The sequence below is a fragment of the Octopus bimaculoides genome, chromosome 15, assembly GCF_046866305.1.
Source record: "Octopus bimaculoides isolate indiv1 chromosome 15, ASM4686630v1, whole genome shotgun sequence".
Classification (NCBI taxonomy): Eukaryota; Metazoa; Mollusca; class Cephalopoda; order Octopoda; family Octopodidae; genus Octopus; species Octopus bimaculoides.
Genome location: NC_142942.1, coordinates 58,836,276 through 58,851,275, shown reverse-complemented (window position 1 = coordinate 58,851,275; position 15,000 = coordinate 58,836,276). Strand labels below are relative to the sequence as shown.

The 15,000-nt window shown below is 35.8% G+C and overlaps 1 protein-coding gene across 2 annotated transcripts in view; it reads right to left on the bottom strand.

Annotated features, from left to right (window-relative positions):
* Nucleotides 1-15,000, bottom strand: part of LOC106870740 (tRNA (guanine-N(7)-)-methyltransferase non-catalytic subunit wdr4) — a 1,059,977-nt gene that overhangs the window by 17,858 nt on the left and 1,027,119 nt on the right. The gene's annotated exons all lie outside the window — the stretch shown is intronic.

Below are 15,000 nucleotides of genomic sequence, written 5' to 3'. Positions count from 1 at the left end.
TTTTCTTATTAATAGTAGCAGTGAAGTATGGTGCCTGAAAGAAGTCCTTAGAGCGAAAAAAAAAAAAGGGAGAAGAAAAAGAAAGTAAATAAAAAAAAAAAACGGATTTCAACTTTTTCCTTCTCAAACAATGAACAATGATGGGTGGGTAACCACTGATTGGTGTTGAAACAAACTGAAAGCACACAAGAGGCTGTCACTTATTGTCAGCGTCTAGTTGTAGTTTCAAGTGTTGAGAACTCTTGCCTCTTGCTAGAGTACAGCAGCAGTGTATTCAGGCTATTATTTATTATTGTTGAGAAAAACTTTAATAATGCTTTGTTAATATCTCTCTTTATAGAGAAGCATTTCTAAACCCTAAATCACATAATTAAAAACATTTAGAAAATTAATGTCATACACTAATAATAATAATCATAATAACAATGATAATAATAATAATAATGGTTTCAAATTTTGACACAAGGCCAACAATTTTAGAGGAGGGGTAAGTCAATTTTATTGACCCCGAAAGAATAAAAGGCAAAGTCGACCTCGCCAGAATTTGAACTCTGAATGTAAAGACAGATGAAATGCTGCTAAGCATTTCGCCCAGCTTGCTAATGTTTCTGCCAGCTCACCGCCTTACATAGTGCTAGGAATATTAAACACACATCATGATCTATGATTTCTATGTTAAGCTTCCAGCTTTGAGATGTTTAATGTAAAAAATCTGTGGACTTATACAGTAGCAGTTTCTCAGAGACATTCCATTCAATGATATATAATAAGAGTAATAACAGTCACTGAAGAATACCCCCAAGAGATTGGCATGGTACCTGAAACCAGAAATGAAGCTTCATGTTTCAACAAAGCGTGTGGATTGGAAACTTCTGCAAACTAAGTGTCACAGAATAGAGAAACAAGTTGTGTTTGGTTTTCTCACTGGCTCTACTAATGTTTTCGACCCTAATCAGATAGATAAACAATATTCAGGAAAACTAATATTTATTTCAGATATATAATCCAACCAAGAAACCAATAGTATCTACCAGCTTGGTTCCATTGAAAGATAATTAGCTGAAATTTTAGCCAATGCATCTGACTTGATTAGAAATATTTGGATTCCTTGCGAAAATGAGTAATTTTCAAGAAAGCGTAAATGAAATGAAGATCTTTGAACTGAAAAGAATGGTAATTGGCAGAGACAAGAGGAACTCAGTAGCGTGAGTGTACAGAAGGTTTATTATCATCATCATCATCATCATTATTATTATTATTAGTAGTAGTAGTAGTTGTTTTCTTTGTTTTTGTTCCATTTGTTAATCTTTTTTTTATTATTTATTTATTTGATAAAACAGACAGGCACCATTGCCTGAAGAATTAATTTTACGGTTAAGTCATATAAATTACTAGGATTGGAAGATTTACTCTAGACACACACACACACACACACACACACACACACACACACACACACACACACACACACACACACACACACAAATACATGCACAGTAACACAGATGTAAACATATTCCTTTCATACAAACTGATCTGACCAAAATAATACAATGAAAACACACACACATTACAATTTATTAATTGAGCATGATTGACGCAAACACTTTCTCTCTCCTTATATGCATAAAGTGAAATATACAGACATAAAGAGAGAGAGAGAGAGAGAGAGAGAAGGGGTAAGAAGGGGGGGAAGAGAAAATGAGGAAAAGATTAAAATGTCTGATGTCCAACAAGTCAACATTGAATAAGCGACATCAAATAGGCAGCACCGAAATGGCTTGTACCAAAATGTCTCCAGCTCAACATCCCTGTACGTCGCAAAAGAAGGAGAAAAAGGGTCGAGAAAGCGAAAGGCATCGGGCCACAAAGCCCTGACACAGAAAACATGTTTTATCCTCATAGCATTTTTTGATAAATAAAGTTATCTGTTATTATATATCTGTTTGGTTTTTTTAAACATATATCTGTCCTCAAATATCTTATGTACTCTGTATATACACATATACATATTTATATATACATATACATATATATTTAATATACATACACATATATATTCATATATATATACACACGTTTACACACACACACAGTGTTGGTATGTTTAAGCGAAACATAATTCCAGGAGAGATTAGATTTTTCAGCTGATTGGAGAGTCTAAGTGATACTAATGAAACTGAATTAATGAAGCACAGAACATAAACCAAGACAAGAACCAAAGATATATATAAGTGTGTGTGTGTGTATGCTTGTATTAATAGTTTGGCTCAGAATCACTTTGTAACAAGTCAAAAATTATTGCAGATAAATATAAACTACTTGAAATGTGGTGTCAAGATTTTCTTTATCTATTTGTCTGCCTGTCTCTCTATCTATCTACAGATACATACATATGCACACACACCTGCACATAGATATATATATATATATATATATATATATATATATATATATATATTTACAGGCTTGTTTCAGTTTCCATGTACCAACTTCTCTAACAATCCTTTGATTGGCTTGAGGTTACAGTAACAGACACTTACCCAAGGTACTGTGAGGTGAAGCTGAACCCGAAGCCATGTGGTTGGGAATCAAACTTTTTCATCATGCACTCATGCCCGGTCTTATACACACACACACACACACACACACACACACACACACACACATATGTAAAGGTGCATGCATGACCTATGTGATAAAAAGTTTGTTTCCCAACCACGTAGTGATTACTGATGTATTCATATATTACATCACAACATATAATCCACCATCTTCAGATAAATTCATCATGATCAACGTATTATCTCACCCGTTTGATACCTGTTTAAAGTTTTACCTGAAAATGGTGGATTATATGTTATGATGTAATCTGTGAAAACAAACATCAATAAAATCTTACTGAAACAGCTGTGTCCTCTTTTTATACTTACACCACACACAGAACCAACCCTGAGTGAAATCTATGATTTAGGTTGGATTTGGTACTTTCATACCTATAGCATCCTACTAACACTTGATTCCGCCATTGGTGTACCTCACTGAGAAACCCTGTGTTATTGTACCGAGCCATTTCTTTCATCCTACATATTGATGTGCCTAGATTCTATTGAATCCTATAACTAATCTGTTTATCTATCTATCAATACACCCCCCCCCACACACACACAGTGGAATCATTGTTGACTTATCTACCATTTATCTTTTTTCCTTTTAATTGAAAACTCTCAAAACAAACAACAAAAGAGAAACAGAAATTTACAAGAATATAAGAATAGGTGAGAAGTGAGACACTCTTACAGAACAGGAAGAAGCAAACAGTTACAAAGAATACAACTTTACAATAAGGTATTTTAGCACCATCTGCTCGACAGAACTGATATGGAATTGGTATATAAGTGTGGAATGTGGGTGACTTGTTCTATCCACATGATAATGAAAAGCGATGTCATTATTCTGCAAACCTCTATTCAGAAGAAAAGAAAAAAAAGAATTTTGCTAGATTTTTGCAAAAGGTGGAACTTTTTAGTTTTGTATTCCTGTAACCAAGAATTTGCCGATCATTTCAGACTTGTTTTGACAGCTGTGTGGAGCAAGTTTCAGTGTTTGTTGAGTTTCTGTAAGATGGTGCACACAAAGACAGAAAACACTAGAAAAGTTCTATGCAACAACAACAACATTAATAAGAACCACTGACATAAAAATAAAAAGAAAACTGACACAAAAAAAAACTACCATTCTTTTTCAAAGAAAAAAAATAACAGGAGAATAGAAGTATTAGAAGGTAAAGAAAAAGGTAAGATGTAAAGAAAAAAAAATAAACGAGTGCCTTAGATATTTCATGCATTTTTATCAAGTTGGTCAGGCACTGTCTGGATAACTTAGAGAGAGAATCCAGAGAGAATTGGCAATTGTCTTGTAACTCACCAATACAAGGTATTAAAAATTTCTTTGGAAAGGATATGGGATAATAATCTATCTATCTATCTATCTATCTATCTTCTGACATACAGCAGGAGATCATCAACTGTGATTAATGATCCAAATAATTAACGAATGGACAAATAACTAATGAGTAGATAAATTGAGTCATGCAGGCAGATGAGTCAAAATCCATGAGCACAACTGGACTGTTTATTTGAGTATTAGAAAATGGCTTCAAAGTGTCAACCTCAGCAGTTGACAACTGATTGGAAGGAGATGTAAGTGAAAGTTTTCTCTGATTGGCTGGAAAAGTTTCAAGCCATTGAAGATATATTTTTTCCAATTTGTGGATGAAATGTGGGAACATCTTTATAGTCTGGAAATGAAGGCTTAGTCCACGAAATGGTGTCACATCTTTTCTCCAGAACTTATAATATTCAAGAGCCAGAGTTTGGCATAGAATGTTATGGTGACTGCTTCTTTGGGGTTGATAATGTGTCATGCTGCTTGATTTTCTGGAACATGAATGAATCATGAACAACAAACACTGCATCAAGACACTAAAGAAAACTTAGGGAAGTCATTAGCAGGATGAATATAAAAGTGATTCACATTCCTCATTACAAAGTGCAAAATAAAGAAATCTTCAGTCACAAATCAGGCAATCACCAAACTGGGCAATGGTCAATGGTGCTCCATTCACTGTACATCCAGGTGTGATGCTCCAAGGAAGGACAGTTTCTGAGGACAATGATTCGATGAGGCAGACAAGGTGAAAATGGTCATGGAGAATTTGTTTCAACAGCACACACCTGAATTGGTTGAAAGATGACTAAAATGTTGGGTTCAGTGGTGGCCCAAATGCATTGCTTGTGTTGGAGAGAATATGCTGAGTAGGACCCTTGTATGGAGCAAAAGCTCATCTATCAACAGGCAGTTTCTGAGGACATTGCAGGTGAGAAGATAGTTATGTATATACACACACACATATATAGACATAGACATGTGTGTATACATGCACACCACACACACACACATACATACATATACACATTTTATATATCCATAGATACACACACACACACATAAATAATTCTATTTGTTCTGCTTGTTGATACCACAGCACATCCTGAAGTCCATTATATAACCTAATGGGCATTTATGTCTGTCATCAAATCTCTGGAGGTTTGATGATATAATCTGTTTGTGAGGCATTTTTATATAACATATTATTGTTAATGAAATACATATAAGATATATTAAAGAAACATTATGTCTATAATACATGCATGTATGATTGCATGCATATACAGACATAAGCATAATGTGTGTGTATCTACACACACATATATACATATATAAATATATATACACACATACACAGATGTATTTAATCATATTCATATACACACACGCATATAAATGTAAGTATGTATTTATGTATGAATATATATATATATATATATATATATACTTACTATGAAAATCACATACACAGAGAGACATAAATGAAAAATGTTTATACTCACACACACACACACACAAACACACACCTGTGCATATATATCATAAAAAAATATATTTGTATACTTCATATTTCTTAACACACACATGTATATACATACATACATATATACATTTAAATGATATATACATGTAGAAAATGCATCTTACAAATATCATGTGCTGGCTTCAAATGTATATGGGTATACAAGTAGATAGACTATATATATATATATATATATATAAGTGTGTATATGTATATATAGGGCAGCTAGATAGCTAGATAGAAGACCTAAGCCAGATGTAACAAACATTAATATTATCCAGTTGTTATGCCATCCACTATCCTTGATTTGTATTCCATGACCAAGGAGCTTGGCCTTGCATAGGATAAGCATCTAATCCACACCAATTTGCAACGCAATTACTGGGATGATCCGCAGAAAAGATAGCCAATTCCGTACAGTTAGAATTTCAATATGTTTCAAGACCTGTTTAATTATCTGGCAATTTGCTATCAGAATCCTTCCTTTACGTATATTTGTTTGTTGTATGAATTGTTCAGCTTGTTCGTCTGTGTTTATGTATATGTAACATTTGCAGTGATATATATACACACACAGACACACACACACACATATGCATACACGTGCACACACACACAGACACACATAAACACACACACACACACATATATATATATATATATATATATATATATATACACACATACATAGGCAGATACACATATGCACACACATTTGTGTATGCACATCATGTATATGCTTATGTGTATGTGTATATTTATATGTATATTTCAATAGGTAGGTGAATATGGATTGGTCTTATATATATATGTGTATATATATATATGCACATATACACACATGTATTTGCATATATGTATGAAACTATGTATGTATGTGTGTGTGTGTGTGAGTATATATATATATATATATATATATATATATGTATGTATGTATGTATGTTGTATCAAGGGAGGGAGGGAGGGAGAGAGAGAGAGGGATAGACAGACAGAAGGGAATGGAAAATCTTAGTGGAGAAGAGAATGAAAAAGACTTCGTAATTATTGGTTGCATTGTTATTACAGCTAATTTGATAATGGTGGTGATGATGATGATGATGATGAGGATGTGGGTGATATTTGTGGTGGTGGTGGTGGTAGTGGAGGTGATGACAATGAAAATGAGGATGATGATAGTGGCAATAATGTTGATGGTCATTGTAATCATGAGGATGTTGGTAATTGTTATGATGATGATGATGATAGCAATGATTACAAGAGCGGAAGGAAGAGAAGGGAGAAGGTATTGGCGAAAGTTAATATATTTGTCCAGAACTACAAACTTGTTGGAATGCTTGCAGCGAGGAAGGAAGAAAGGAAAGAAGGAAGGAACGGAGGAAGGAAGGAAGGAAGGAAGGAGAAAGATGTTGGGAAGTGAAGGAGTAAGGGATGGAAGGAGAGAAGATGGATCATCACCACCACTGCCATGGCCACCACCACTGCTGTAATGAATAAACTTTTCTCACATGTTATAATATATCTTTAGAATGGTCTGGTCTTCAGAATAGAGAATGTGGAGCAGCATTGGGTTGCATGCCGGTGCAAGTTCAAACCATACCACCAGCAGCATGCATCATCATCATCATCATCATCATTATCATCATTGTCTCTTTCCTGTCACCTGGACATCTAACACCATAACTCAAAATCTATCACCAGTGATGGTGAAGAATTAGTTTTGTGTGTGTGTGCGCATATGTATGTGTATATATTCTGCTCAATAGAAACCTATTCAAGTCTCTTAATTAGTTGCTGTATCACCTGAGGCCTAAGGTGTCATCTCAAGAAGCCAACAGAAGCTAAACTCTATCAGGTGGGGAGAATTAAACTTCAAGAAGTCAAACAATATCAAATGTTCTCGGATGATGAAAAACTTTCTGTTTACACCCTCAGGTGTGTATGTGTGTGTGTGAGAGAGAGAGAGAGGGAGGAGGAGGAGGAAGGGATTTGTGAGAGGTGACAGGTTTTGATAATCAACCGACCAAACATGATGACTTTAACAGCAACAGCAACAATACCATCATCATCATGATTGCCTCTCATCAATGTGACTGTCCTTCTCGTCCTCATCATCATCATCATTACTACCACCATCATCATCATTATTCCCTTTCCCATCATCATCACCATCATCATCATTATTACAATCATCATCATGACCATCATCACCATCATTGTAACCATCACAACATAACCACCATTATCAATGCTGCTGCTTCTACTGCAGATGATGCCACCACTACTACCATCACCATCATCATCATCAACAGTAAAAACATTCACAATATTTGTGTAAATGACCCTCCAAATTACAAAGGAAAAAATGGTAAACTATGAAATGGTCTTTCATTTCCTTATGGAACTTTTAAACCCTTGCAGAGGTTGTACGCAGGAAGTAGTAAATTTAAGATTATTAAAGTTAGCTTTCATTAAAATGGTAAACTATTTGCTATCAAAATGAAGAACTTAATGACATCAATTAATTTAGAATGGAACTTTCCAGAAAAACATCTTGTTTACTTTGTTTGAAATGAGGCATATACACATACATTTAGAAGCATACATATCCATATATGTTTACATATATATATATGTTTATACACACACATATATAAAGAGAGAGACAGAGACAAAGAGAGAGAGATAGAGAGAAAGACAGACAGACAGACAGACAGACAGACAGACAGACAGACAGACAGACAGACAGACAGACAGATAGATAGATAGATAGATAGATAGATAGATAAATAGATAGATGTACATACAAATACACACATAAGTTTGATAGAACAAACAGGATAAATAAAACTCAGTAAATAAGTATAAATATATTTTATCTTATTTCTTTTGCTAATTAAAAATAATAATAATCCTTTTAGACAACCTGAAACTTTGTGTGAGGTGGGTCTAGTTAATTGACCCAATAGTTAACAGGTATTTATTTTGCTAAGCCACAAAGTATGAAAGGCAAAGTTGACCTTGGTGTTACCTGAAATTCAGAGAGATGAATGGGATGCTGCTAAGCATTTTGCCTAGTGTGCTGCTTTGATAATAATGATGATGTTAATGGCTTCAAATTTTGCCACAAAGGCAGCCATTCTGAGGAAGGGGACGTGTCAATTGCATCAACATCAGTGTTTCACTGGTATTTAATTCAATGACTCCGAAAGGGTGAAAGGTAAAGTCGACCTTGGTGGAATTTGAACCCAGAATGTAGCGATGGGCAAAATAAGCGTTTTGCCCAGTGTAGTCATGACGGGTATACTGGGCTTCGTATATTTATACCCCAGTGTCACTTTGATGACAGGTATTGATTCTCACGCAATAATAATAATGATTGTTGTTACCATAGTCCCAAGGACTGCATCGTGAGGGTAGGAGGCAAGTTGATAACAATCATCAGAGTGGTTCTATTTTTTAAAACTTCTTTTCACAACTTTTATAAACTTGTTGGCTAAAAATAGAGATTTGTGTTTTTTTATTTTTTTATATATATGAACAAGAAGAGGACCCCGTGAATAACAGTAGTTAAGTAATTGAATCACTCACTGAAGAGAATCCTAATAGCTCTAATCAATGAAAAGAGCAGAGATAATCCAGAATAAATACAGTGACGAAGTTAGAAGCTTGGTGATTATGTCGTAGAGATTCTTGACTGTTATGTCATTAGAAGAGAAAAGGCAAGATGGCAGAACCATAAGAGTATTGGATGAAATGCTTAGCAGCATTTCTTTTGTCTCTTTAGGTTCTGAGTTCAAATCCTTTCAGCATCGATTACAATACCAGTGATGTACTGGGGTTGATGTAGCTGACTTGCCGCCTCCCCTCAAGGGGGCATAAGATGGGCTGCATGTTATGCACGTAAGATTAACAGACATAATTATATATTTTCATTTCAAGATTTATTGAAGAGGAGGAGAACAATTGAATATAAACTTCTAATGGTCAGTGGTTGAAAATGTAGCGAGATTAGAATCAAGTAAAAACTAATAAGACTTGAGATGACAGGAAGAATCGGTTTGCAATTCTGAACAAGAATTCCTTACATTTCTATCTGGATTCAGTAAAGAGAAACTTGACATTGTTTCTGCTATACTCAGCCACTCTCAGGAATTGCTTGCAATGAGAGGTGAGAATGCATGTTCTCTGGTGACAGTCTCATATCTGAAGTTCTTAGCATGGATTTACTTTAATACTGAGAGAAGCACGGTAAGTGGCAGGACATTCGTGATATGGCGCAATATAACAAGTTGATTGGTTGACAATGAGGACAGACCACATGATGGGAACATGATCTACATGTGGTATTGAACCCAGCAACTGAAGATTTTAGGTTTGACTCAACATCTCACAACAGGATATCTTCATTCAACAAAGATCCCAGCTGGCAAAACCCTTACTACATCTTTTGTGACCACAAACATCACTTTCATTTTCAATAAGAAACCTCTCTATCCCACAAAACTAATACCGAAGCCCCCCCCCCCACCTCAATTTAACCATTACTTATATCATCTATGGCAGCATCAATGGTACCACTATCATCTCCACAAGAACATCCGACTGACTGGAAGAGCCCAGACCAGCCCTGATGGCCAAATACCACTGAGATCATTGTCGTTGCTGTAGTGAATATACAGCCAATATCATCGTCCACCCGCCATCCTGTTTCCTCTTTCCCCACCCCACCACCATCACTAGTATTATCTACACCATCATCGCAATATCATTATTATCAACACCCTCAAAACTATATCCCCCCCCCCACACACACACTACCATAACCTCTCCTCCCCAGCCCAACAATTCTCAACTTGTGCCACCACCACCGCAGTCACTGCCATCAACCCTTCCCCCACACTTGACAGCATAACTAACACCTCTACCCTCATCACACCCCCACCGCCACTATCATCACAGTCAATGTCATCAGCCCCTACCCTCAGCAGCATAACTAACATCTCTACCCTCATCACACCCCCACCGCCACTATCATCACAGTCAATGTCATCAGCCCCTACCCTCAGCAGCATAACTAACAATTCTACCCTCATTGCACCACCACCACCACCGCATTTTCTTTCTTCCCTTGTCTCTTTCTTTCTTTTTTTTTGTCCGTTTGATAAAGTCTGTGTAAAATAGGCAGCGCGCCGATGCCCTCTTTTGAATATATCAGCATTCTTTGAACCAAGAATAATAACGAGGAACTTACTAATTATCTTTAATTAGTCACACTGGTCTTTTGCTACTTTTGTATTTTATTTTTCATTTATATCTTTTTTTTATTTTATTTCTATTTTATTTTTATTTTTTTACAATTTTTCCTCTTTTAAGAAAGCTCTTTGCTGTGTAACCTGTGATTAACTGAACATTGTTTTTGCTGTTGTTTTTGAGGTATTTTCTTTTTGTTTTCTTCTTGTTTTTCATTGTTTTTTTTTTCTTTCTTTCTTATAACATTTAATATTTGGCAGCCTTCCTGCTTGCAACTTATTACATTATAGCAACAATGATGTGTGCAGCAAAACATATACATGCATACATACATACATACATACATATATATATATATATACATATACACACACACACATATATATACATACGTATATATATATTTATATACACACACATACATATATATATATGCATACATATATATACATATACTTATGTGTATGTATATGTGTACATATATAAACACACACACATATATACGATGGGGGTATGTATATATTTTCTGTATATACCCATGTGAAGATGCAGAACATAATGATAATGTAATTTATGTGATTATATGCATGCATGCTGTGTGTGTGTGTGTGTGTGCATACGTATGTGTATGCATGTGTGTGTGTGTGTGTGTGTGTGTGTGAGTGAATGCATGGGTCAGAGAATGGGTGGGCTATATACACACACACACACACACACACACACATATATACATACATATATGTATATATATGTAGAGAGAGGGGAAGGGCTTTTTGAACAGTGCATGTGTATGTATGTACAAATTACATTACGTTTCCTCATATATATATATATATGTGTGTGTGTGTGTGTGTCTGTGTGTGTGTGTGTGTTAGCATTTGCACATGTATACTTGCATGTTTGTGTGCAAATGTGTGTTTATGTGAGTGTATGAGTGTGTGTGTGTGTGTATGACCACATGGATTTGTGTTTGTATGCAAAATATGTATGTTTATATACTGTGTGCACAGATATGCTCCTCATACCAGCACACACACACACACACACATACATATGCACAAATACACACACACACACACAGTGACTAAAGAAAAATAACTTTGTATAAAGAGAAGACAAACGGAAGATAGTAGAAGGGAATCGACCCCGTCCCCCCACCACTACGAAAAAAAATTAAATAAATAACAGACACAAAAAAAAAACTTTAAAAAAAATGAAGCAGAAATTAAAAAAAACTAACAACAGCAGAAACAAAAATATAACATATACTGAAAAAAAAAACAAATAAAAATAAAAATGTAAGAAAACAAAGGAAGAGAATTAAAGAATCGACCCCCTCCACCGCTCCCCACCATACCACACTTTTGAGATCTTTGCTGCTTTCAGCAGTAAAAAAGAAGGGGGACAAAAGGAAAAAAAAAACAAACAACATCCACAATAACTAAAAGAATAATAATAATAATAATAATAATAATAATAATAAAATAACTGTTATATGTAAAAAATACGTAAAAAAATAATATAAACAACAAGATGAGGGTGAGTAGAATGTTTGTTTGTTTGTTTTTGTTTTTTTTTTCGGTAAAGTGTGTGTATGTCTTTGATGTTAGCAGCCACATCAATGTCTTGTAGATGATGTCTTGGTCAGCCTGCAGCTGAACTTGTTTTGCAGATAATGGCAGAAGAGAAGGATGCAGAGAGGATTGGAACATATTCTTAGGAGGAGAGAAAAGTGTGGGGGGGGGGAGAGAAAGAGAGAGAGAGAGAAAGAGAGAGAGAGAGAGAGAGAGAGAGAGAAATGATAGGCTAATAAGAAAGTAAAAAGAGTGGGAAGAAGGCTTACGGAAAATGAGAGAGAGAGAGAGAGAGAGAGAGAAAGAGAGGGAGGGAGTGTGAGAGAGGGGGTGGGTGGAATAATGCTGGTGAAACAGAAAAGATAGAGAAGCTGCTATTAAGAAAGTGAAAGTAAAGGAGAAAGAGAGAAGGAAAAAATCTAATGGAAAATGAGAGAGAGAGAGGGGGGAATCAGAAGAGAGGCAGAAGAGAGAGAGAATGAGAAAGGAGAGGAGAGAGAGGGGGAAGAATAATACTTATGGAAAATGAGAGACTGTGAGAGAGAGAGAATCAGAGAGAGGAAAACAGAAAGACAGACAGACCATCAGGTAGGCAGACAGGAGGGTGGGAGTTCAGAAAATGTGAGAGAGAGAGAGTAGGAGTGAGAGAGTGAGTAGGAGAATAAAGGAATTGGAGACTGAGAAAGAAAGGGAGAGAGTAATGGAGAGAGAAAAAGAAACAGAGCATGTTTGAAAGACAGGCTGCAAGTGAGTGAGAGAGAGAGAGAAAGAGAGAGAGAGAGAGAGAGGGAGAGAGAGAACAAAAGACATACATGACTATAAGTGACAGATAGAAGGGAGGTTTCCAACAGGGTTGGGGGGGGGGTGCAAAGTCGGAGGGTGGGTATTGTGGACTATAGGTATGAAGTTGGGGGTAAAGAGGGTCTGTGTGTTCGTTAGGATATATAGTTGCAAGCAGCCCCTAGAGTAACCGATGGAATAATTCTCTAAAGAATATATATATATACACATGTTTGCTTTATATATATATATATATATATATATATATATATATATATATGTATATATCATAGTAAGAGCACAACTTTGAGAAAGTTGGGTGTTTTCTGTACTCCACATCTATAATATTTTTGATTATTAATGTACACACACACACACACACACATATATTTAGGCGCATGCACACATATATGCCCACAAATATGTGAATATGTGCAGAAAATCCTTATTTTATTTCATGTATTTATTATCGTTTTTATTTTGCTTCTGTCATGTTTTTGCCAGATTTGTTACAAAATGAAAGCAAATAAAAGTATAATGAAGAAAACACACAAAATTATTCAACTTTCAACTAGTTGTATACCAAAGGCATCCATCTATTCAACTGAAGCCATTACAATAGAATGACAGAGAGAAGCATGGAATGGCTGGGTGGGCAAGAGGCTTGCTTTTGAAAAGATGTAGTTCTAGGTTCAATTCCTCTATGTGCTATTATGGTCATGTATCTCCTATTACAGCCACAGGGTGACCATTATCTTTGTGAGTGGAATTTGGTAGATGGAAACTGTGTGTATGTATATATGCATGGCTGTGTGGCACGGAGTTTGCTTCCCAACCACATGGTTCTGAGTTCAATCATACTGTGTGTTCCCCACATATCACTTGGCCGTTGCCTTTGTGAATCCATTATTAAAATTCCAATATCCTATGAGTAGAATCCAGCAGTCTTTGAAATTGGTCATTCCAAATACAGAGTTTATATAGAGTGTTATTGAATCAAGGGTTTGAAGGTATTTGCAGGTAAATTTTTGTTAGGTGTTCCATTCACAAAGTCCTACCACATGATGCCCATGACTGCTCAAGGCGGTCATTTGACAGGCTAAAAGAAAGAATTAGCCAAATTTCCTTGAAAAATTCCATCTCCATCATTGAAAGAAGAACACATTTGGTAATATAAATATTGAGTATAATATACAAATAAATTGGGATTGTCAAAGCCAGAAAGCATTTGATTAGAGATCTGCATAATTAGGGCTAACCTGGGGCTTAAACTGACCCAATTTGTGAAGATACAATTCTGCTGACTAACGACTAACAAACATCTCAATGATTCTGGCCACATCAATCATTCTGTGAATGTTGTAGGAGTTTATTCAACTGGAGATATGAATAAGTTAATTAGAAACACTGGCATTACGATCCATCCATCCACACCAATGAGGCATGTCATCATAACAAGCCTGCTTAGATGGACTTTGCCACTGTTCAGTAAGGCAAAGGCAGCAATAAGGAGAGAGAGAGAGAGAGAAAGAGAGAGAGTGTGTGTGTGTGTGTATAGATAAACATAATTGAAAAGGGGTTGGCTGGTTGGTCAATGTACACCACACCACTCTCCTACCATTTCTAGCTTCAAATAACTTGCTTCTCTGCCCCCATCTGTGTGTGTGTGTGTGTGTGTGTGTGCGTGAGAGAGAGTACTGGATTAATCAGTAGCCACTGTCACTGCCATTTCTGTTCTGGTCATCATAGTCAAAGCCCCTCACTGTTTTAATTATTGAGAGGTGACAGACACAGAATTGCATTTGTGTTTTGTTATTGGCCAGTTGTGGACGAATACTCATTATATTTGCTGAGCCTAAACAAAAACCCTGTCACAGAATGTAAAGCACAGAAAGCAGTGTTTAGTAACAGAGTGAAAAAGCA